We start from the raw sequence: 25,733 nt of genomic DNA on the forward strand, positions 1-25,733 counted from the left end.
TAATGATTTCCTAGTTTCAGGTAAACGCAAATTAACAAATCCTAGTTTATATGTGAAAATATGTTCAATTATTGTATGTACATATTTTTTGTTTTCGATTTTATTCTTAGTTTGTGAATTTATAAGCAGTTTTTTTTGTTATGCATGAAGAAAAATACTAATGTTGGTGTTATTTTGGAAAATTAATATTAATTTGTGTTTCTGCACTGTAAATTTAACTCTATTTTTATTGCTAACTAGCTGTCGCCCGCGACTCCATCCCCGCGGAATTAAAAAAAAACATAATTAGTCAAAAAATTTACTCTACATTTTATTTACAAAACGTTTATATAGGCAAAAGAAAAGGGCCGTTTTAGTGTTTTTCTGGTAATTTTTCGATTTTTTCTCACCTTTTAAACCTTAATAGACCTCCACGAACATCTCAAGACCAAGATAAGATAAATCCGTTCAGCCGTTCTCGAGTTTTAGCGAGACTTACGAACAGCAATTGTTTATAAAGATACTTGATGGAAAAATGTAAATATATTAATGTTTTGTCATTCTTACATAATATGGCAAATGTTTGAGGTATTCCATTTCACGCTTACGTTTCAAATGTATCCAACCATTTGGCTACTGTCATTCAAATATCATTAATTACATTTTAAATTTGATGCCATCTGCTCGAAAAAATACCTCCTAGGGAAATATGTATGAGAATTATTTTAAAGAAAATAGCATTTCAAAGCATGTATAATGCTGATTTGCAAAAGGGCCGGGTGTAGAATTCTGTTTCTAATATCTTTTTAAAGAGGAGGCGTGTTAACACACGTATGAATAAATATTGTACCATACTTCACTTTTATAGACCCACTCTGTCACCTCCAATGTTTAAACATCGATGTATATCTAAGTTAACGGTAATGTTTAATTTATCTTGTATTCGCGTGTAAACTTATTAAGTAGAAACAGCTGTTTTATTAACTTCAAAACTGAAATGTTAGAGGAAACGACAAACATGTTGCAGCAGATGTTTAGAAACAATAGTTATTTTTATAATTCTGAGTACAGATAATACGTAGCAGTTTTTCTTAATATTTTTTTACATCTCACTTTTCATCTTACTTCTTACTAATATTATGAATGTGTATGTTTAGATAGATGCATCGATGTTTGTTAGAAGGTATCTCCAGTTCAGTGGATTTGACATAGACGTAGAACATAGCCTGGAAGAACACATTGGCGACTAATTATGTTTTTTTTTAATTCCGCGCGGTAATGGTCGCACTAGACAGAACACGCTTAAGACTTGTATACATTGTCAAAAAACTTTTGTAGAAACAAAAGAAATAAGTCCTGTCTACCACTCATCACTACAAATGGATAGATAATTTCTTGAAAATGACAGCTTTGTTTTTGGTCCCATTTAACTGCGCTTGTTGATGTTACGTGACAGTTAATTATATCTATATTATTAGTTCTAATCCACACCACCGATACAAACCGCTACCATCAGCGGCAAGGTGGCGAAAATCAAATTGGCATAAAATACCACGCCTTAAAGGCAAACCATTAATAGAGGGCAGTGCTATCAACTACTTTGAAAACAACCGGAGAAAGTAATAGATTTTGATGCAAATACGATTAAAGACCTTTCATCGTGGCGATCTTTGGGGGAGGCCTATGCACAGCAGTGGGCGACTCATGGCTCACAAGAAGAAGAAGACAATTAAAGGGAAACTTAAAGATTATTTTAATGTTTATTAAAAAAAAACAAGCCTCAAATGTAATTTTTCAATATAATATTAGCTATCAAAGTACTTTAATAGGCTTATAACACATTGACCTTTATTTTTAGCGCTGTATACAAACGACAAATTAATCTTACATTGTATACACGGTACTTCATAGGATTAATGCATACTAGATTTATTGTTCCTGTCATATTACAGCCTGTCGATCGAGTTGAGATCAGCATGATTGATTGGACGGCATTTAAACATACTTTTTTAAGATGACTTATTTATCACAAAACATAAGTGCTCTCGAATTTATACACTTCTTAATGTATGCCATTGTAATAGATCTTAATCGTTGTAATTTATCACTATTGTTGATAAGGTTAAGGAGCAAAGATAAAAGATATTCATGTGATGTTCAGTGATCATCGATCTATACAGATTACTAAACATAACATTTCTTTACCGAGAATATGAAAATTGGACGAGTTTAACATACGTATTAACCGTTTGTCTCCGAGTCCATAATCTTCACTTAAAAACATATTGTTATCTCTGTGTTCTCATAGATACTGACAGGGATGACGATATTTTTATATAGGTACAGAGATCGTAATCGAGAAACCTACAGTAAATTGGGTACTTGAATTGTATTTAAAGTTGCCTAATTTGAACGATAGAGGGCTCTGTACGTTAGGAGACTGGGAAATTATTTTTGAAAAAATAGAAATATCAATATGTTTGGTATACATGTTGTAGCAGTGGTAACTCACCGTATGTTACGATATTGCTTCATATTCAAGTCCGATCCGGTAATAGGATTTATAATGTACTTTGAAGGATGTCATTGTTTGTTAATTTTTTACGACCTTCATTGAAATTCCACTAGATGTCACGCCTGTCAAGAAAAATAAATAATTTCAATAAGATTCAGTCATAGAGATATATATTTTATTCCCGTTTAAATGATTACCAGAATACAGATTAAAAAAGATTTTGTGTTTTAAATTTTGTTTAAGAATATGTACACGTTTTAATATTATACTAATATTACTATACGTGACTATTATTATTTGAGTTTCTTTCAATATACTAAATGTAATTTTGGTACGTAAGCTACATTTTTTTTTATAAAAATAGAAGCAGATTTTTTTTGTAAATTTACTAATATTTCTTTTACCATTCAAACTAAGCTCTAGGCTTGTGCTAGGATATGGTTTACGACAATAGTCGAATGTCGGGATTCGAACCCCCGACCACGTGATCGGAAATCCGTATCCTTAAACATTAGGCTATTGACGCTTTCACTTACACTTTTTTTTACACTAAATCTAAAAAATAATAAAACTAAACATTTTATGTGTATATATAAATGTTTAGTTACGCGTTGATATATTCTTGCACTGTTTATCTATGTATAATTTTTTTTTCTCTTTATTTATCATTGTTATGTGTTATTTACTGTTATTATAAAATATGTTATCGTGTAAACTATTATGTAAAGTGTGTATAGTGTCAAATTGGTTGTATACTGTAAGGATGCTATGCAGTTTTTAAATAAATAAATAAATAAAAATATCTATTTTATTATGTCGCTTAACATAATGTTACTCAAAATCAAATGTTATGGATATAGTAAACTAGATAGTTAAAACACATAAGGTATTTATCCTTCATACCTTATACGTTACAATTATCTAGCTAGATTTGCCAGCGACAGACAATAAATTTAAACTACTGGTTGTTATGTATAATATGTTTCTAGATTTTCTCTATCAGCTTACCTGATAATTACTGATATGTGTCCATATATGAATGTACTAGAGATATATGTTTCGTATAAGTTTCACATCTAATCGAGAATCGATGAATTTGCCTCAGCGAAAGATCTCCGGAGACTTTTTTCGACTCACTTTGTGTTTCCAAATAGGTATCTCATAGTATGATACATACTCTGAAGAATTGTTTGGAACGATTCCTGCCGCCGAGTTCCGTCATCGGACGACACGACAGACCGCCAGGTTCCATCCACACCACCACGATGGCTGGCTATCCTCAACCGTGCGGCTTGCGCGAAACTTCCTGCCTCGCACAGCAGCGTTGTAGAATGGTCTGTCCTCGGCGGTATTTCCAAACCGCTACGACTTAGGGTCCTTCAAGAAGCGAGTGTATCACCATCTCAAAGGCCGGCAACCCATCTACGGTTCCACTGGTATTGCTGATGTCCATGGGCATCGTTGAACACTTCGGTGTTCCTGCTGCTCGTTTGCCCCTTGTTATAAAAAATATATATATATTACATCTATCGTCTTAACTTAGATCTGATTCTATCTTTATATATGTCTTATATTTAGTGTAATGAAATAAGTATTATTGTCGCCAGATTGACTATAACTTTTTAAGATCAAGTTTTTATAACCTATTATCAATAAAACAGAATAATATTAACACTTCACGCTCCATAAGGACAAATCTTTTAGAACAAAATGTCTCGAGTTAAAATATAACTATCTCTCTCAATCTCTTTGTAAGAAAAAGAGACAAAAAGATTCGTTTTATAACTTGAAATTAGTGGTTACATTGTGTGTCAAAATCAGTACACATTTATAGTAGTAACTTGAATTTAACCAGGTCCATGCATTTTTAATATCTTACTCCTCGCTTATTACATAGACGATTAAATAGATTCTCAATATATAACCATTACCAATATATAACATATATAACCATTTAAAAACAAGGAGTGTTAATTATTAATATATATTCATGAACACATTCATTGCTCTCGATATGTAGGAAACTATAAAATTGTAATTAATTTTTTAGTGCATATTATGAAATGGAGATGAAGTTGATAAGTAACTTTGTAACGATTAACTATAACTTGGTCATAAATTATATCACTAAGTTACAGATATTCATTTATAAGTAATAATATAAAGCATACTTCTTGACTTAACTCATTGACTAAGTTAACTTAGACAATAATAGCTAGCAACCATGATACCTTTGGATTAACATTTCTTTCCACTTTTATACAGTACTAACTGTCGACTGCGACTCCATCCGCTAATTAAAAGAACTTAATAAGTAATCTATTTGTTCTTCCAGACTGTTCTACATCTGTGTCCAAATTACATTAAGATCCTTTTAGCCGAACCGGAGATACTTTCTAACAAACATTCATCGATTTAAACTTCTTCGACTTTATAATATTAGTAAGAAATAAGACTTAATTGTTGAATATACTGAAAATCGTACTTTAAAGAATACTTATGAAATCATTAGATATTAAATACATAAATGAACCATTTAAATATGTTGACAAGAGCATATCGAATAAACACGATTTATCAATAAAAAACGTAATCGTTGTGCGATAATCATTCGTCTTAACCTCTACAGATGTAGTGTAGGCACAATTAATATTATTACGCCGCTGACCTTGCGGCTCGATTTCTATCATAGTAACAAAGAATCGCATTAATGACATGCAAATGGATATACAATGAGATCTGGCAACTTCCTTGCCATTGAAAGTCGGTATAAGGCGAGAAAAGTGGTTACTATTAGGCAATTAAACCTTAACAATGGGTGCAACTTGCTACATAAATGTGACGTATTTCGATTGTTTTCATGATAAAATACGTTGAGGTAGTTCAGTGTTTTGAATTCATTGAGTTTTATTTTGATTGTGACTGAATTGCCACTGTTTGCTTTGAAGAGGCTTTTACAGCTTCACCGGGCTTGAGGTGGCGGATGACACTTAGCCTAAACCTCGTTTAAGAGCAACAAAACTTGAGGGCTCCACAGAAGCCCCGGCTCGGGCCGTTGATAAACATATTAACTAACCAACTCGCGAATTAATATTTGTTTCCTATGAGTACTAAATAGCAATTTTTAGAAATAATGTTGGCTATTTTTTTAATAGTCAATATCGTATCGGAGGTGATAACAAGCCACGAAGCAATAGTAACTTACTTTTTTTTTCCTCCTTCCTTCATACATGTTATATGTATGATAAAGTTTGTTTGTGTTGTATGTCTGTTGTATGTGTATGTCTATAGCCATGTGACCTCAATCCAGATTGAGTATTTTATTCCCCGAATAACTCATTCAGTTTCAAAGATTTGCAATCTTATTGTTACGTATGATCTTTTGTGTTGGTCCGCTTGTGGGAAATTCTTACAATATTATATGTACTAATGCTGAATACTATTCTAATCTAGTTAATATACTCTTATATATATCTAAAATGACTTATACTTTACAGCTTTTAACCAACTATTTTATGATATTCCTTAGAGTAATCTTAGTTAGCAACTATAGGCCGGCAACGCATCTGCGGTTCCTCTGGTGTTGCAGATATCCATGGGTGTCGTTGATCACCTCGGTGTTCCCGCCGCTCGTTTGCCCCCACCTCTCATAAAAAAAAAGGCTGAAACAAAATGTAAATATGTCTGTTTCGGGACCTCTATAGTTACATATATCTATCCTCTATATATATCCTCTATACTTAACATAGTTTCCCAAAATTGTTAATATAGTACGTAGTAACGTATATGATTATTAAAAACGTTACTTCCTATAATTCAAGGAACTTAATACGTGATTAAGTGCTTTGTTTAAGTGTATTTTAGTAAAACAACTGGGCAATATATAGAAAACAAAATCACGTATTAAAAGAAAGATAAAAGATTCTACAAACAATCGCATAATTATTTTTTTCTCACGACTTACACAATCTTTTCTTAATGTTGGTAGCCTCGTTCATAATCTCCTTGAAAATATTTTAGTCAGCATCGCTACCGTATAGAGACTTAATAATATCGCTACATCCGTCTTTGTTATTTATTACCCACGTGGAAGATATTAGCTGTAAAATAATAAAAGACATAAATAAGAGGCCTGAGTTAGGAAACGTTGATTGGCGGTTCTAATCACAAATACCTCTCGGAAGGTTGGCTGTTAACGGGGACCTTGGAACCAAGCGGTTTTCACATCACCTACAATGTAACTCACACATACGCGTTAACCGCTACCTCTATGCGTATTCTAATGTCAGCCAGTATTTCTAAAGTGTATGAATATTAAAAAGATTTTTTTTAATCAAAATGTTTGACGATATTATATTTCTTTCGTAATATCTTTGATTGACGTAGATGGTGTATTAAGTCTACATTGTTGTAGGTTCAAGGATTAAACGTTGTTAGTCATTTGTCATCTAACATTATGAAAGTATCGGAAATCTTTAACAAAGAAACAAGAAATCGTTTCCTCTATCGTAACTAGAGTTATTGTAAAGTTTTTCTGATTACAAAACGATACGTGTTTTTCTACATTGTCTATTAATTTCTTTTTTATCTTCATACAATTTAATTATCTGTTAACAAAAAATATAAGGTAATTTTACTATAGTGTTGGAAATTTTTGACTTCAATTGGAACATGATTTCCACTGATATTTAAATTATATTTATCTGCAACCGTCATATCTTATATCTGTGTAGCACAGCCCTAATGATGGATTCAAATCGTGCATACAAAGGTTTTCCATGAACTAAATTGCATCCACACTATGGCAGCCGTATACGGCCTCGCTCGTGGATTTCTCTGTGCGCTAATCGTATTAATTTTATGCCTTAGGAGGGCCTACGCCGAGCAATTTACGTCTAACGAACAATAGCAGTGATTGACAGAAAACATTTACTGAATTATGTATGAAGATCCTTGTTATAAGGTTCCGATTAATTGCCGTCTTGCGCTTACGTCGACTTGTCAATTTCACACCTTGTTCACATTTTAGGGCTACTAAGGTACTAAGTTTATGTTGTCCTTTTAATTTTATGACTTGCTTCAACCTCAATTTATATGACATATTCTAATTGGTTTGTACTGTTTAAATATATTTAATATAATAGGTAATATAATAAATTAAGTAATAGGAAACTATTATAACGAAGTCCCTCGTCGTTTTCATTTGTTTATCTCTGAATGTTCATTGCTTTACACTTATTATACTTTCAATATGAAAAGACGAAGCATACTTTTAACAGTTGTGGATGCATATCCTTGAGTTTTTGAAGCTTTATCACATATTGATAAAATGGCATATCTTTTATATGATGCTCAAACAAACTTTATTTTATTCTTATTTATTTTGCAGTTTATAATCTAATAAAATGCCTATAATGTTCATATAGGCTAAACGTGACCGGCTCATTTATATTGCAATAATAAAGTAAATACACGTGTTAATTTTATTAATATTATCTTGTTTTCATCAAGACTGTTCTCAGCCAAAACAATATTAAATACATCTTAGTTATAAATTCTCTTGCCCGATTTTTAAATAATAAAGTGTCATTTGAATATTTATTGACTTATGTCATATAAGGATAATGGAGTTAGATGTTTGAATCCCGGAGCCATGATTTAGTCCTCCTTCTCTTCCCACCCTTTTTCTTATAAAGAAAGGATGGGAAGTAGAAATGGACTTTCCGGATGAGTGGATGCATGTAAAGGAAAAATATTTTCTTTCTGTGCATCCTCTCCTCCGTCGATTAAAGGTAGGCAACGCATATGCAATTGCGTATGTCTATGGGCAACGGTCACTTGGCTATTTCAGCGATTTCAGGTGACCGCTCGCTCGTTTGCCACTTTATGATATAAAAAAATGTAGACATAGACAGAAACCTATTTGTTCATAAACCTTGTTCCGAAAGATACGTCTTTGTACTTCAGTAAACAGTATCTTCTATAGTTGTATCTAATTCACTAGGACCTTCTCAATATTTTAATGGAATGGACTGCATTATTTTTAAACCCTGTAAGTATATTATTAGTTCGCGACAGCCCTGATAGGTAATTAGTGTGGGAGGCAAGGATAGAACCCACCAGTTAATAGTAGCGTATTAACGCCGCAACATTGGATTTATGGATTAATTAGTCACGACATTTATTTCGGTATGGTTTATTGATGGTTTAGCAGTCACATTACATGTTTTGTAAACTTCCTTAATCTCCGTTTTAGAGATGCTTTTTATGCCTTTGAGTGAACTTCGTGTCACATAAACGCGAGTTACCACTGTCAAAAATCTGTATAAAACTGTTGTCAATCTTTTTAATTCTCTTTATAAGAACAAAGGTGTTATACATATATCTCTTTGTGTTCCAAACTCATATTTACTTATAATAAAATGCTAGGAATTGTGAAAGGATTAAAATTAGCCCAGTTCACCCAGCCACCCTCATCAGAGGAAACGCGTAAAGACTTCCACTTCATGTCTGTCGTCTGATAGGTCGAGCTGGATTATTCGTATAACAGACGTTGTTACTGCTGGCTCTACTACTGTTGATTTTTTACAATTTCACTAACACTTACCTTGGTTTTCTGACTCCAATATTTCCGTTTAAAACTTAATGTTATCTATGTGTCAAAGATAATGATATGGATGACGATTTATTTAATATATAAATATTTGTCTCAGAAACTCATGGTTAGTAATTAAATTATCGCATTTGTATGATGTAAACTTTATTTATTACACTAAAAAGGATCGTTTTATTTATAATGATAATAAATTGTCTTGTAAAAATATTTTGTGTATTCAATTGTACTAATCAATTTGCGATAAAATGCATTAAGTTGCTATCAATGTAAATGTGTAAACAAGTTAAAAGTAAAAACCGTAAGTGTTTTCAACGAAGCATAATATATCTAAGATAGAAAGCAAATGCTGTTTTGCTGGAAAAACATGCGGCATGCTTGACAGGTGATTCTTGACATTGTGAAAATAATTATGAATACTATTCTATTGCAACTTACGACTTAAGAAATCTTTAATTTCTTTGGATGTATATGGATTTTTTATTAAAGTATCTCCAGAAAGGCTGAAGCGATCTCGGTGAAATTTGGCGTAGATGTGGAAAATAGCCGGAAAGAACACATATGTTACTAATTAAGTTTTTTTAATTCCGCGTGGACGGAGTCGCGGGCGACAGCTAGTATTGAAATAAGATACAAATACTAATATTATTCAAGTTCTATTGTAGCTATGTAAGTTTTCAACAAACAAAAGTATAAAACCCCTTTGATACTCTTATTTTGTCATACAACATGACACACATTCACAAATGAAAAATATCCTTTTGTTTACTAATCAGAAATTTCTAGATTTGTAGGCATTTCTTAATTGATTGGTTAATGTAGTTTAAATATGTATTTATCTTATAAACAATAATATACTTAAACTGTTTTAGAACCTGTTCCTATCAGTAACAATGCTAATGATGTAAATTATGCCACTACTTGTCTTGCAGAATGGTATTTCAGCAATTAAAATCTACAATTGACAGTTATGTATTTCGCTTGAATAAGTTCCTAATGCTTTGAATAATCCAGAATAATAAGATCATTTGGTTTACAATGTATCTATTGTACATTATATTAGTACTAAACTATATTATTCCAAACTTTAACGAAGTAAAGATAATTTAAAGCACGAAAATGGTTAACTCTTTTAGGTTATCGATTTCTGAATTTGAGAAATAGTAATATACAACACTTCAATCGCCACATCCCGAAGTTATAGTACAAAACTACGGAGCTAAATTATTAAGAAATTAACGTGCACTTATATAAAAACGGCTAAACACTCACGGATATTCGTCCCACTCACCCTGATGAACGGCCCCCGATGGGCTCGAAACCAGTCGGTGCCGCCACCGGACGAATATACGTGAGTGTTTAGCCGTTTTTATATTTATTATAATATCTCACGAAAGTTTGAAAAGTTTAATGCTGTGCAGTTCTGTATTCAATTTCTTATTAGAATGTTCTTAAAAAGTTACAATATTATTAAAATATATAATATTTTTGTTGTGGAGTGCATACAAAATGTTGAGAGCGTTGCCTCAGCTTGTGATCAATGACGCCCGAAATGACCTTGACCCGAAATCCAAAACGCTAATAATTTTTCACACCAATGTTACTTGTGCTGCTAACATTAACCGTGGTGTTACGAAGTTGGCTTATGTCTGTCTGTCATTTTTGTCTGTCTTACTAGTATTATAAATACGAAAGTTTGGTGTATGGATGGATAGATGTTTGTTAGAAGGGATCTCCAGAACGGTTTTACGGTTAGAGGTCAAATTTGGCGTGAATGAAGAATATAGTCGTTAATTATACAGAGGCATTTTTTTAAAATTCCGCATAGACGTAGTTGCGGGCGACAGCTAGTGCATTCATAAATTCAAAGTAATAATAAGTATGAACTGTCACAACTTTAAAAATGATGTACGGAAAAGGAGGTAAAGAATGTATATATGTAAGAATGTATTAGTAAATTAGTTTTTGAACAGAAGATGTGCCCACACAAAAAACGTTATCAAAGAAATACGTATAAGCTTTAAGTAGCAAACGACATCAGTGCAAATATAAGCCAGTCCTTAATTAATTTAATCAATAAAAGTTTCTTTTGTGATAAAACGACGATACATTCTTTTTCTACACGTTTACATATGAGTTTCGAAACACTCACAGAGCCATGAGTTAAATAAACCAATCCAGTCTTTAGCAGTAAAATATTTTCACCGATTCTCAGAAAGATTTTTAATTAATTAGACATTTTTAAGTTGAGCTGTCATAGAGGGCGACATCGTTGCGTAGGCGAAGCGACCGCCGATAGTTTGGGATTGTTATCTTGCTAAAATTATGGCATCTAAAAGTTTTACATCGGGGCTATAATTCGAACCTGGAATGCATTACCTAAGGTTTAGGTCTGATATTCTAAGAAGTATCGACAAAAAGTTAGGTAAATTCACCGGACGCCATTTTTTTTCTCGCTAAAAAGTCGTCCATCACTGCGAAGGTCAGCGGCTAGACGTACACAAAGAATGCTTGTCTGCTTGTCTGTTTTTACTTCAGTTTTTTTGCAATGTCATACGTGTTTCGTTGGTACTTAAATGCTAGAGTCACGCTAAGGTCGAATTTTATATAGATAATTTCTTATTTCGGCAAAGCGGAAAAAAGCGATTTTTAATATTTATCCTGTGGAGGTCCGTCGTTTATTATGTTATTAGATGTATCTATTATTTATAGATATAATTAAGGTTTTCCTCGTTGTCATTCATATCACCAACTACAAAAATAATATGTTGTTTGTGGTTTAAGATCTTTATTTCTCTAAGGATTTTAGAAATTCACTGTACGAGAAACAATTTTACTACAAAATATGTTTCGAAATTTTGCCAGTAGTCAGAGTTTACATTTTAGTTTAGTAGTTTACGGTTTTAAAATGTGTTAGAAGCTAAGGGTATCACAGTATGTTTGTCGATACTAACAATTTATGTATATCAAGAAACGATATCCCAGAGAACTAATAGGAACATTTTAATGTAAAACGGACGACACTGTTATGAGGCGGAGATCAGTAGTAATAAAAACAATTATGAAAAATGTTAATGTCTCACTAAACATTTTAACTTAATTCCAAAACATAAATCATAACAGCAAGGTCCGACGACGAGTGAGCGTTGGATCTGCTCACGGTCGAGGCCGAAGCTGCCGCGTCTCTAAACGATTTCATCATTTAAAATATACTCAAATATTGAATGGATTCATCAAGGAGATACTAAATGCAGTATATTTACTGCGTTTATAATTATTATTTCTTCAATCCTCACATTGACATACATATCGGCGTATTATGCTTGCAGGCTAGACTAATCTTCCATTTGCATTATTTAGAGATTTTACTAAATTTTGTTTTAAAACTCTACCAAGACAAAGATTACTAGAAAGGCTTCGGCTATTGAAGGACTATTGCCTTGATTTAAGCTGTAGGTTATCTTTATTTAAATTAATTCTTTCGTTATTTGCCGAAGGAACTGCAGTAACATATCCTTTTACTTCCCACTTCCAATTGTGAGTTAGAAAGGATTTCAGTTGCATCTTTAATTTATACTTACAAGTATTCCACGAGTTTGCTTATTAGTTCTTACGAATACTCAAAATTTGCATAGTCAAAGTTATCTCAGATTTTCGCACATTCAATTATTATGTGTTCAAGTATTCCAGTCGTTGCAGTGATTGGCTGTACTGTGTTCTTTGAGCACGTATTTGTGATAAGATCGCTGTCCGTTTGTCTGTCGTCACCCTTCACATATGGAATCCGGTTTAGTGCCACTCGGTTACTTTTCAATTTGGTTTGTGGAGTTTTGACATGTGTAGGAACCTAATCCTTGCTGTACAAGTTTAATTATCGCATCTCAGAGTAGTCATATAGCGAAGTTTTAGTATGAGAAATCTACACTTAAGTGTCTTTTAGTGTAAACAATAAGTCTGACTGCGAGGGTCACAAAAAAACTTTATCGGAGTTAATTCAGCCAAACAATGGCTATCTAACAAAGCTTTCCACAATAAAACGATACCAAAATTGCTACCTCGATGCCCAATAATTTTAAATTTAACAAACTAAATGAATTAATATAGCAAAAAAATTAAAATTTAAATACAAAAAAAAATTATCTGCGAGAGAAATCAGGAAAGAAAACCTTGAAAAAATATTTTATTTTGATGTTATGGTTACATGAGACGTGAAAAAATGCATAATGCCTTTTCTTTTATCACCAGATCTAATTATTGACCCCGCATTGCTATACTTGGTGCTACAAAAGAGGGGTCATAAAATAACGGACAGTTAAATTTGCAGTGTTCAGTAGTTAGCCTTGCTTCGGACAAATAAAAACTGTGACATGAAAATAGTTCCTTGTTCTTCATTTTTGAGATTCCTGAATCGTATGATAGATTGTAATATAAACGTAGGTCAGCCCGGATTTTTAATTTGAATAAAATTAAACTATAAAAGAGACGAAATTATTAAATCACCGTGATCAAAATTAAGTAATGAAAATAGAATTGAATAAAAGCAATCAAAATATTGTTTCCATTTGTGCATTATTAATATTTGTAATCACGACATCTATGGATGAAACAGGAAACTACTTTAATATATCCCAACACAAACTTCAATGGTAATTTCGCCTTATAAGCTTTATCCGATAGATGGCAGTGTTGCCATACACTACCCAAGTGTTTAGCACTAATATTGGTAATAACGTTACCGTAACGCCATCTACAAAATTGTGTTAATTTTTGTGCAGTGCCTCTATCGGAAGTAAAGTAAACAAAGAAATCTCATCCAAATTTTGTCGATAACGTTACATCGCAAGATTCGTGCTAGGCCCTCTGAACAATATCAATATCAAAGTCAAAATAACGTTCAAAGTCTTTGTAAGCCAAAAAGTAGATAACTTTTTTATACGATAAGGTGGCAAATGAGCAAACGGACAACTGAACTCGCCGAAATAGCATAGCGACAGTTGCACAAAGACATCCGCAATTGCATATACTCACAGAAAGACGGTATCTCCTCTTCCCATGCATTCTAATCCTATATCCCTCTTCTGCCAAATTCACTTCCCCTTCATAAGAAAAGGGTAGAAAGGGAAGGAGGACTAAAAGGCCTCCGGCACAAACACTCATCAGACAATGTGCGGAATTGTTTCCACTTCACGCCTGTGTTCTTTGTTGCAAATTATAAATTAAAATCAATAATAAAATAATATATATTCATAGATAAAAAGAATTATTTTTCTCATCCTATTGTTGTATAGTTTTTAAGGGCAGAGGAAAATTAATTTCTTGATAAATTAAGTATGTATGAATAGTTAATATTAATAATGGAAAAGAAAAAAAAACTAATATAAATTACGAGATATAGTAAACGTATGTATAACAAAGAGCACTTTGTATGAACATTGTTTCATAATCTAGCGCTTTCATACTCGAGGAATTAAAATTGAGAGGCTTTGATATCCCGGTCTGGGCACAAAGAAAGTAGATTACATTGAAATTTCTCTATGATAGTCATTTCACATGAGGGCAGAACAGTGAAGCAAAGCAGGACAACAGTACTGCTATTGTTTTAATGCATACTTACGGCTTATAAAGTAGCGTTCGTTCTCGTCGTGTGTATTCTAACAATGGTAGTACTGCTTTCCTATCTGTACTACCCTCGTGTGAAACATGAGAGTTGGTACGGCGGTAATATCGCGCCACTCCGCTGCGCCGCTCATCAACGTTAAATCTAGTTTGCTGAAACTTATCAAATTTATTTTCCGCTGAAAAAGGCTTACTGCGCTCTTCATCTTTTCCACGTTATTTTATCTAGTTCAATTTTCTTTTAACCATAAAAGTTACAATTAATTTGTGTTTTATGGTTTTTATAATAAGAAATGTTTTAATAAGCAATTTCAAAAAGCAAGAATAAGTAACACAAAATCAGCTGCATAATAAAACCAATTTAAGTACATATATAAGGAAATATCTGGGACCTACGCACGTATGCGTTGTTCAGAGGTTAAAAAAAATTAAATGTTTGTACTAAGTACAAAGTACCGCCCTTTTGGCTAATTATACCATAATTAGTATGAAAGTATTAGAACATAGTAGTATCGATACAAAACTATGTTTCCGCCCGGGATCGAACCGGGGGCCTTCTGCGTGTTAGGCAGATGTGATAACCGCTACACCACGGAAACTTGAGTAATAGATTTTAATTATCGCACTTAAATAACATGTAAAGTGAAAGTTGTCACTATTTTAAAATATAAATAAGTTTTGGCGCCTGTGTGAATTTAATAGCAAAATGTTAAACTGACTTTCTTGCATAAAATTTTATCGGCTTAACAAATAGCTTGTAACTTTATTTAACACTTTTATATACACCACAAAGGGAAATAAACCTTTATTGAAATATAAAACTATCAATTAAAAAAACTAAAATATTTCCTTGATTTCCTTATTGTTTGCAAAATAAGTAAGGAGCATTCTGAATTTTGTATTTTAAGTACATTAGCTAATGTGCCATGAAAGGGATTGAGTCATATTACTTAAAAAAAAACATATTTGAAAATTTAGTGTAATTTCTTAGACTTAGTTATACGTTTTATTTTATTTTCAAAGGTGATTTCCAAGTTTCCGTGGTGTAGCGGTTATCACATCTGCCTAACACGCAGAAGGCCCCCGGTTCGATCCCGGGCGGAAACATTTCTTTTTCTCGTGTTGCATTGTTACAGCCGTTAGTTTTTACTTCCGTTCTCAACGGTGTTCTATTATTTCCAAGAGAGTGAGGGAGATAAAAATATATTTTTTGTACAGGTTTCGATAATGAAAACCCGTGATATTCTATGAATTGGATGAATTTTCTTTGCAAAGTATTATTTATTTTGTTTAAGAACTATTAGAATGTTGCTTTTCTAGGAGTAATAAGAATGAACAGTTTTTCTTCATATTATTGTAAAGTTTTTTTTTATTTCTTAAAAATGCTTTAAAATTGTAGCCCATTTGCTAGGTAGTGTATTTCAAAGCGAAGAATCTGAAAGCGCTAAGACATTTTCACGGATTGTTTGATTTTAGCGTAAATATGAGTCGTTTGATATTGAACACGACGCTTTATATTTCGCAAATATTTTTTTTTCCACGAAAAAAGAAATTCTTAGTATATAAAACATTTACTAGACCTACATAAAATAGAGATTAAAAGTTATTTCGATATGTTGTTACAATTTCATATTAAAAACATGATTCAACAAAGGAGTAGTTCCCAAGGTAGCTTCTCTTCTTAGATATGCAAATAACCCTTGCAGGGAAACAAAGCAAAATCATGGCAAATAATAATTATCCTTCGTGTACGGCGGAAACGCAAACTATTATAGAATATATAATAGCGGCGGCCATGTTGATTACTTATAAACTGTAACCCTTCATTGATACTGGTAGCAATTATTTCTCATAAATATACTTCACAAATAGACAAAGCAAGAGTTAATATTTTTGTATAGAATAATAACCTGTGTTTCGTCTATTCACAATATCACAAGATGTAATCTTACTAATATTATAAACGCAAATGTTTAGATGGATTATTGGATGGATGTTTGTTTGAAGGTATCTACAGAACGACTAAACGGATCTTGATGACCTTTGGCACAGACGTAGAACATAGTCTGGATAAGCACATAGGCTACTTTGTTTTTTTTTTATTTCACGCGGACGATGTCGCGGTCAAAAGCTAGTTACATAATATTATGTTAATGCATGTGTAACTTAATTAGACTTTACTTTTTAACACGTCACTTATTACTCTATATTCTATAAACATATTTATCTGCAAAAAGAAATAATAATGTTGTAACTATTTTTGTCTTTGCTAAGTTGACTTATCAAATATTGATAAATACCCTTGACTTAGTTCAGCCTGTAGCTTACTAAGTTAGCTTAACTTACTAGAAATGACATTGTTTACTCCGTCTATCACTCACGTCTTTGTTACCACTAATGGCAGGAGCGAGATCTTACTGCCGGATGTTTTTTCAAACATCTGGACTGATTCATGAACTTTAAGCGGAACGTGTTACGCATTTTTACCTACGAAATATGTTCTCAAAAATGTAGACAGTTTAAAATAATAATACATTAAATAATTTGGAAGCCATTCAGGTTTCCTAGTTATTAATTTGCTTTGTGTTATAAAATATAATAAATGTAGCGTAATCATATCATATCAATCGATGATATTAAAACATTTCCTTATAAGCTTGAAGGGTCACTAATATGTTTGTTTAATCAACCAAAAAATAAAACACAAATACGCTATCTTATGACTTAAGAAAATATTCTTGCCATATTGTACAAAAGAAGACACACGTCTAGGTACTTCTAAAGACTAACATTTTCTTTTTGAAAAGAAGGGGAGCAAAACGATAAATTTCATTCCTATTGAAGATTGGCGGACACCAGTCCTCTTTTAGTTTGCTATTTAGTTGCTTAATTTATTGCCTACTATTGTTAGATACAAATAACTCTCCGAATGTAGTAAATATATGTTTACCTTTCTTTTGAAAGCTTAGGGCCTTTAACTCCTAAGAGTCACAGCGTGATGGTAAATGTTCCGTAATAAGTGGAAGACAAAAATAGTTAGAAGTTAGAGATTATTTTTTTTAATAAAAAAAGCCTTATAGAAAACAAATAGAGCTTTAATCCATTTTTTCAATCTACATAAAAAATAAATAACCCTTAATTTTATTTAATTCTGGTTTTGTTGGAAGGACGAATATATAAAAGGTATATAACGATTTGTACAAGTTTGATAAGCTTATTATATAGTGAACTAAAGTAATATCAAAAAATAACATTTCGTATTAGTACGTGCAAAAACTCTAACTAATCAAAAAGCAATAAAAGAACCAACAAGAAAATAATTGAATAGTTTTCTTGATGACAGATCACTTCTCGAAACATTAAGCTTCTATTAACGTAGTATAACTTAAAAAGGTTAAGGTGTCATTTGAATTTATTAATTGAAATATTCAAATTCTTCTAATGAATTTCAACTAAGTTATTATTTAAGTTATTTAAGTTATTATCGTTAAACATGACTGTACTTTAACAACAGTTTAAAAGCTTTCACTTTATGTTAATGCCAAAACATTAAGTTTTATCTGGTTTGCTTAATGTAACTTCTTAGCTTCATACTTTGGATTAATTCACTTAACAGTGTCTAACTTTTGAACCGTTTTAATTAATTATAACTTTAACTGACGAAAAGGTGTACTCAGAACACTTTAAAAATTATAAAATTTACTTTATTGACTTGAAATGTAACATTTTTGGACGTTAATGTTACATTTGATATTGTTGGACATTTCAATGCAACTAGGATCGCAGACATCGAATTGTATTTTAAAAGATTTTGAAAAAAAATTGCATTTTCTTCCTATTTTCTTTCCAGTCGACAAATTTAGTAATAATTTGGTTTATATTTTCGTATCATCTCTGTAATGTAAGGATAAAAGAAAAGTAAAGAAACGCATCTATAGTTCAGACGCGATACCTCACAGCCGGGAGCATAATCCGTCTCGCAACGCTTCACATCAGTTTAATCTGAAATGTCTATTACTTACCGATGATTTCTGAGGCCAAAATCTCTCTGTAAATTATATGAACAGCCCTATCTTTAACAAAACAGAGATAATAATATTATTTAGACGGGTTTTTTGGTATCAGAAACCCACGGTTATTGGTGACCTAAATTTTGATTGTGGTGTTATGAAATGTAAGCTTAATATAAGGGTCAGTTTCAAATATCAAAATCTCCATGATAGTAGGCTCGGCACGTCTTCGTGTTTGTGAAGGCTTTCATAAGTTTATCGTATTACTTGTATAACTTGGTAATTAAACATGATTTAAAGTGTTAAGTAGAGTATCATAGTGAATTAAATTATAATATAAGCATTTATTCCTTAACTATATAAAGGAAAGTTGAATTGTATACGCTCTGGTCCAGTAACAATTTAAGGGAAATAAAAGTAACAAAACTATACAAATATGCATAGAGCTGGAATTGTAAGTTTAATCAAAAGTTAGTTTAGAAAGAAGTATGTAGAGGTTTTCTATGGGTAAATTTATGATGTACAACTTGGTCTAAAGCCATTTATTGATGTACAATTTTGCTAAAAAAAACCTACTTTTAGGACCATTTTTTAGTGCAGAATCGATGGGATCTTTTCAGTGTTTGTTCTAACTTTCTGTTATGTTTATTGCACCTCAAATCTATTTTTTTTTATCTTAAACAGATTTACTAAGAATCCTAAATTAATGAATTATATGAACGGTTTGTGTTTCTTTCTTAGTGAACAATAATATTGGTTAAAGTTTATTTGTATCATATAAAAATAAAAAATACACAACAACCTTACCGATTGTAGTACTTAGTATAGAGTTAATTGTTGACTGGAATCTTAATATAAATTTAAGGTGTAACTTTATCCACCTCCCTTAATAAAGATAAACAAGTTGTAATAAATCATCCGTAGAGGCGATAAATTAAAGAAAATTGCCGAGCTCCGGCCGTAGCAACGCCGTAGAGCTTGCGTAGAGGCTTAATTCGAAACGGGTACCACAAATTTCGTCGTAATAAAGATTTTTAGGCGTCTTTGTTGGTGTTAATGGGTTTATTAAACTTGAAACGTAATTTGAAATACTAAATTAAATTAACTTTTTTAACGCGGGGTAATCTTCATGGATAAAACAGATTTTTAAGTTAGGTTAGGTCTTTATTTTAATAAATACCATATTTTCTTAGACCTTACTTTCAAGATCTTATAATTGATATTTTAGACGTAAGCTAATAAAGGAAAAAAAAGTTAATTTAAAAACAAAATAATTATATGTTTCCGCCCGGGATCGAACCGGGGGCCTTCTGCGTATTAGGCAGATGTGATAACCGCTACACCACGGAAACTTGAGAAATATTAGTAAAATATACATAAAATAAATCGTTCATGATAAGCTCTTAGTTTCTGTCTCTTATTTAAATACTCTAATGAGTTAGATTCTTTTCTCTTTGCCTTGTATAATTTTAATATTTCACAATTTGTAAAACAAAAATGTTACGTCTATTTCAAAAATACTTACTTTTTAATAAAACTTTAAATTTAAACTCAATGTAAAAGGATGTTTTATGCAACAGCCACTGACTTTCTACAGAACGACTCCGCGTAAAAAGGTGCCAGTGATTGCATTAACATAACATCTTCAATAGACTTTTGAGCATTATAGTTGACTAGCTGTTGTCCGCGACTTCCTCTACGTATATGAGGAGTTGGTTATGAGAACTGTTGGTGGAAACTTTGCGTAGCTTTTGTGTAATTCGTGCAAAAGGTTCACGAAACTGCCTTAAAAGAAAATTATTAAACTATAGACCTTTGGGTGATGAATTTTTGAATATTTATTTGTGCTAAGTTATTAATTACTGTTATTTGTGCTAAATATTAATGTTATGGGTGCGACATGCAATAGTGCTGGTTGCATCACCTTAGTAACCTAATTTAAGCCACTGTTTTCCTTTGTAAGCACTCTGATGTTGGTAATTTGATACCTACAAAAAAATCCTTAAAACCCGGCAATGCATCTGCAGTTCCTCTGGTGTTGCAGATGTCGTGGGTGTCGTTGATCACCTCGGTGTTCCCGCTGATCGTTTGCCCCCTTCTCTTATTAAAAAAAATCACATTCGAATCCATAATAAAACTATATAAGGTACAATTCTGTCACGAATGTGTATTGGTGGCTTGTCTAGCCTGGGGCGAATTTTCAAATTGACCGTAGATTTGGATTCGGATGCTGCATTTTTGGTCTGTCAGAAGTTTACATACAAAATAGACGTAGATTATAAATATATTTTACAATTATAATTATTATTTAGAAAATAAATTCTCAAATTAATTACCAAACAGTATATAATTTTAAATGGTATTTCTAACGATGTAAACATATTAAAATTAACCAAACTAACAGAGAACGTGTGCTCTTAATTGAGTTATTTCATACATCAAAGATCCATCAGTCGGCGACATCAAAGCTTGCCTTAATTAACTGCTTTACGTTGAAATTGACAACTAACTTAGATTACTTTTACCGTGATTACGTAACGTCAAAATGAACAAACCAAAATGACAGTTATTAAAGTATACCTATACATATAAAAAAAGGTTCTTGACAGACAGACAGGCGAACAACAAATTGTTGCTATAAAGGTTCCGTATTTTCCCTTCGACGTACTATTTGTTTAGTTACCTTAATTAAAATGAATGAGAACAAACTAAAATTGAACTCAAAGGTAATGAAATTAATATTTCTGTAAACTTTTGGCTATTAAACGTTGTCGATCACTGCGTGTTTTTACCCGTGAGTTTCCACTGCCATCCATCAATCTTATTGTCTTAAAACAATTCAATCATTTAATGCATTTAATTTTTTTTTTCACATTATATTTGTGTGTTTCCTTCAAAGTAATTTTTAAGGTATATACAAGGAGTGCAAATTGACATGAAATAATTTCCGGTTTTTAGTTTCAAAGAGTTCCGTCGCACAAGCGCCATTCTTCCGGTACTTTGAACTCATATGAATTACCGGTTCTGTTTGTTGTCGTATCGTATGTAAATTCAACTCTTTGAGTTTGTATAATAACGACTTTAACCTACCAAATATACCAAATCAAAATATTTTTGCTTTATTTGTAACAAGGGGGAAAAGTAATACGTACGTATCTGTATTATTTTACGTATGCTTGTGGATTAAAGTTTTTTTTTAATTTACCAAACTGTATTTTGTACGTAACCAAGGGTTTCCATAGACAGAACAATTTAGTGTGATAACTGACATTCTAAATACCTACGTTAAGTTTGAAACAGTATCTGTGGAAACTTACGTTAAGAAAATTCATAGTCTTTACAAAACCATTTTGACCAAAACAATCAAACACTTCGTTATGTTTAAAAGTAAACATAATATAATATGTAAAGTGTTGCTTTAATACGTTGGTTCATCTGAATGTTCATATACTTTTACAGTAATAGATTCTGTATAGTAAATTGGTAAACCAAACAAAGAGCTTTGTGTATTGTAATCGGCTTATGACACGATTAACCTAAGCTTATATGGTGTGTAAGTTCAGAGAGAATACAAAAGATATATTAAACGATTTTATCGACTTAGTCTTACGTGAATAGTATTTAATCTTTCAACGCTTACAATAAGTTTTATGTATAACCTAAAATAAGATATAGGAGGTTTTATTAACCTTCCAAAAAGTATGTTTATTGTTAACCCTTTTCGCACTTCTCCTTGACAGATCTGTTTTTAAATAGTCTATGATTCCAGACTTATAAAGTTAAAATTGTTTACATAAGTTTATTATAACTTCACTTCACATTTTTATTGAATTCACCTTCTGCTTTCTCTTAAATATAATGTTGGAGGCCACTCCCGTGCATGTTTCTACATAATTTAAGCAATATAATAAAGATAAATTAATGTAGAGTCTTCCATTAAAAGTAACAATGGTTGGGGATACTTAATTTATTTAAAGACAGATTTTTGTTGCTCTTTTTAATATTGTCAATTGTCAACTATTAATTTATAATAACCAAACTTAATAACTCACATTACGCGCTTTATAAAGTTCATAATTATCGAAGCGAACCGATATTGTTATCATAATATTGTAAAACAAAACAACAGCGGCCCCTACGTCAACCTGTCTCGTACAGCAATTGACAAACACTGCACTGAGGCCGGTAATGAGAAAATTAATGACCTCATCACGTTCTCATGAAACTGCCAATATGTGCCGTTACATTATTCACTAAATTATCTACTTGAATAGACTTTGTATTAGGTATCGGAAAAACAGCGAGGAAATCTACGATTCTAGGAAGACGTATTTTATGTTATAAGTACCTATACAAAAAAAGAATTATGCCAAAACCAGCGTTGTAGTCTTGTTCGTTTTCTTTTCTTGTTTTTTTTTATTTTTTCTTTCCTAACCTGATCTCCAGCTTAGATCTTCAAACAATCTTGGATTGTAGCTATAATCAGTTGAACTTTCTGAAAGAGATTGAATTGTATGTCGCTAATAATCTAAAGATCGAAAAATGAACTTAATCCAGAAAGCGTTTTACTTGTTTCGTCACCTAAAATTTATATTACTATATAACTCTATAAAAATTGTTTTCCCGATTAACCTACATAATTAAATATCTTCACGAAACGTCTTCATAAAATATCTTTAACGTAAGTTTGTCCTTTGAATTTTATTATTCTTGTGAAATTGTTGAAGGTACAATAAAATTCGGACGTGCTCTCCTTAGACTTATTTTTAGTAGACTTCTTTAAACGTACTTTTTGTGAAGAGAAAGCAAAAAACTGAAGTGGGTTTTAAGGATGTTTTATGTCTCAAGTACGTAGATCGATTATTGTGTAAAAATTTCTAGTTCGATATATTTTTTTTAATGAACTAACCTCAAAAATTATTTGCAGAATATTCGCGCTCTACATATGATAGCATTTTGATAAAAAAAGTAAAAAAGACTCAAATAAAATACACGACCATTTAAATTGCATACTTACAGCTCTACAAGAAATAGAGCCTTAAATATTGTAAGATAATATCTTACTAATATTATAAATAATCACTTCATAAAAGTTAGTTATTTGTAGAACAAATTCATAATCATGACAAACATAATCATTAAAACAATATGAAATAGTAATTAACATCGGAATTATTAATTAAAGTCGTTTAAACTCATTTATTTGCAATCAACGCTAGCAAAAAATTGAATAAAAGCTGCAAAGCTTCTACAATCAAAAGGGCCCCTACAATCAAGTGCCAAAGGAACATTTGTGGAATCCAATAAGAGTCTCCTGCCTCACAGCCAAGGTACATAGGAATGCTAGGAACGTCGATAATTGCACCTGAGCACTTTCAACTGTTACGTTATCCAATCTCCGGTATCAGGATATCTAGGGTGAAAAATAAACCCTCTAATAATACGATTATCTGATTACAATTAATCCAATTATCCAAATAAAAATGTTACAGTCCTTTTTTAATCAGATCTTGTTTAGGCTTAGATATATTTAAAGTAACTACGATAGCATATCATACGTTTAAAAATTACATATTTAGGGCAAGAAAATTATAAACACGAATAACAACAATTTCTCCTTTGTTATATAGCAGACCTAGCTGTAGCCAGCGACTCAATTCGCGGGATTCAATAGTAGCCGATTCTCAGACCTACTGAATATGCATATAAGTTTTCAAAAAAGTCAAGTCGTTTCGGAGGAGTATGGTAACTAATATTGTGACATGAAATCATATGCAAAAGATGATGTATTCTTTAAGTACCTTTTTGATTGTTTGTAAAGAGTTAAATAGTGGTAGAGCCCGCTTTAACATCTTCGCACGAATTGGCCCGGCTCGCCCGGTGAAATACCATGACCACATAGAAGACAGGCGTGAAGTGGAAGCAATTCCGCGTTTCGTCTGATGAGTGTGCGTGCCGGAGCCCTAATTTAGTCCTCTTTCCCTTCCCACCCTTTTTCTTATAAGGAAAGTATGGGAAATGGAAGTGGACTTTCCGGAAGAGAGGATGCATGGAAAGGGAAGATATTTTCTTTCTGTGCATCCTCTCCTATGTCGATTAAAGGTAGGCAACGCGTATGCAATTGCGTATGTCTATGGGCAGCGGTCACTTCGCTATTTCAGCAATTTCAGGTGGGCGCTCGCTCGTTTGCCACCTTATGTTATAAAAAATAATAATTGTAATATAGAATAATATGTTTGCTGTTGATGAAATTTACGAGGAAATTAGTTTGTATATTGTTTGTGGCATATAAAGTTTTAGATATATTACGCCAGAGGGCAAGTTTGTCGGGTATGCGTCATGTTATCAGAAACAACCGAGTTGGATATTGTATGGTTGCAACTTGCTTATCTTAAGTCCTGTGGTAATACTAAATTCATACGATGTACAGCAAACATATACATTTATAGGATACAGTAATATGTTATTCCTAAGACATGTTAGTAAAGTTTGGAATAAGACAAGATTCTTTTTCTATTCAAGGAACATTTTACTTCTTACTATTATTATAAATGAATGAACGAATGTTTAGATGGATGGATGGATGGATGGTTGTTTGAAGAATTCTCCAGAACAGCTGCATGGATGTTGCTGAAATTTGGCTTAGTTGTAGAACATAGCCTGGCAGAACACATAGGCTACTAATTAAGTTTTTTTTTAATTCCGCGCGGACGGCGTGGTTGGCGACATCTAGTTTTTTATAAAAAAAAATAGGAAAATGAATAAAACTGTTAACGCCTGTTTAAAATATCCAAATAATACCTAGAAATTGTCTGCACAGCGTCTGGCTTCAAGTTTGGTTCATTGACTACCGATGTATTTGTCGCATCAGATAGTCGTTTACGTCTGCATTGTTCTGTATTTTTTTACTAAAAGAATTTATTATCAATATTATACTGACTTCATTTAAAATTTAAGAATATAACAAAGAAAACGATTACACTGTATATATCTCTTATTC

At 32.0% G+C, this 25,733-nt stretch overlaps 3 non-coding genes across 3 annotated transcripts; 1 reads left to right on the forward strand and 2 right to left on the reverse strand.

The window, feature by feature from the left end:
- Positions 1-15,249: 15,249 nt before the first annotated feature.
- TRNAV-AAC (transfer RNA valine (anticodon AAC)) lies at positions 15,250-15,322 on the reverse strand. The gene has a single exon. It is a non-coding gene; the product is annotated as a tRNA-Val (tRNA).
- A 435-nt stretch (positions 15,323-15,757) lies between these two features.
- TRNAV-AAC (transfer RNA valine (anticodon AAC)) lies at positions 15,758-15,830 on the forward strand. Its single transcript has one exon. It is a non-coding gene; the product is annotated as a tRNA-Val (tRNA).
- A 4,182-nt stretch (positions 15,831-20,012) lies between these two features.
- Positions 20,013-20,085, reverse strand: TRNAI-AAU (transfer RNA isoleucine (anticodon AAU)). The gene has a single exon. It is a non-coding gene; the product is annotated as a tRNA-Ile (tRNA).
- Positions 20,086-25,733: the final 5,648 nt, after the last annotated feature.

This window comes from Papilio xuthus, unplaced genomic scaffold (genome assembly GCF_000836235.2).
Source record: "Papilio xuthus unplaced genomic scaffold, Pxut_1.1 DF825946.1, whole genome shotgun sequence".
Classification (NCBI taxonomy): domain Eukaryota; kingdom Metazoa; phylum Arthropoda; class Insecta; order Lepidoptera; family Papilionidae; genus Papilio; species Papilio xuthus.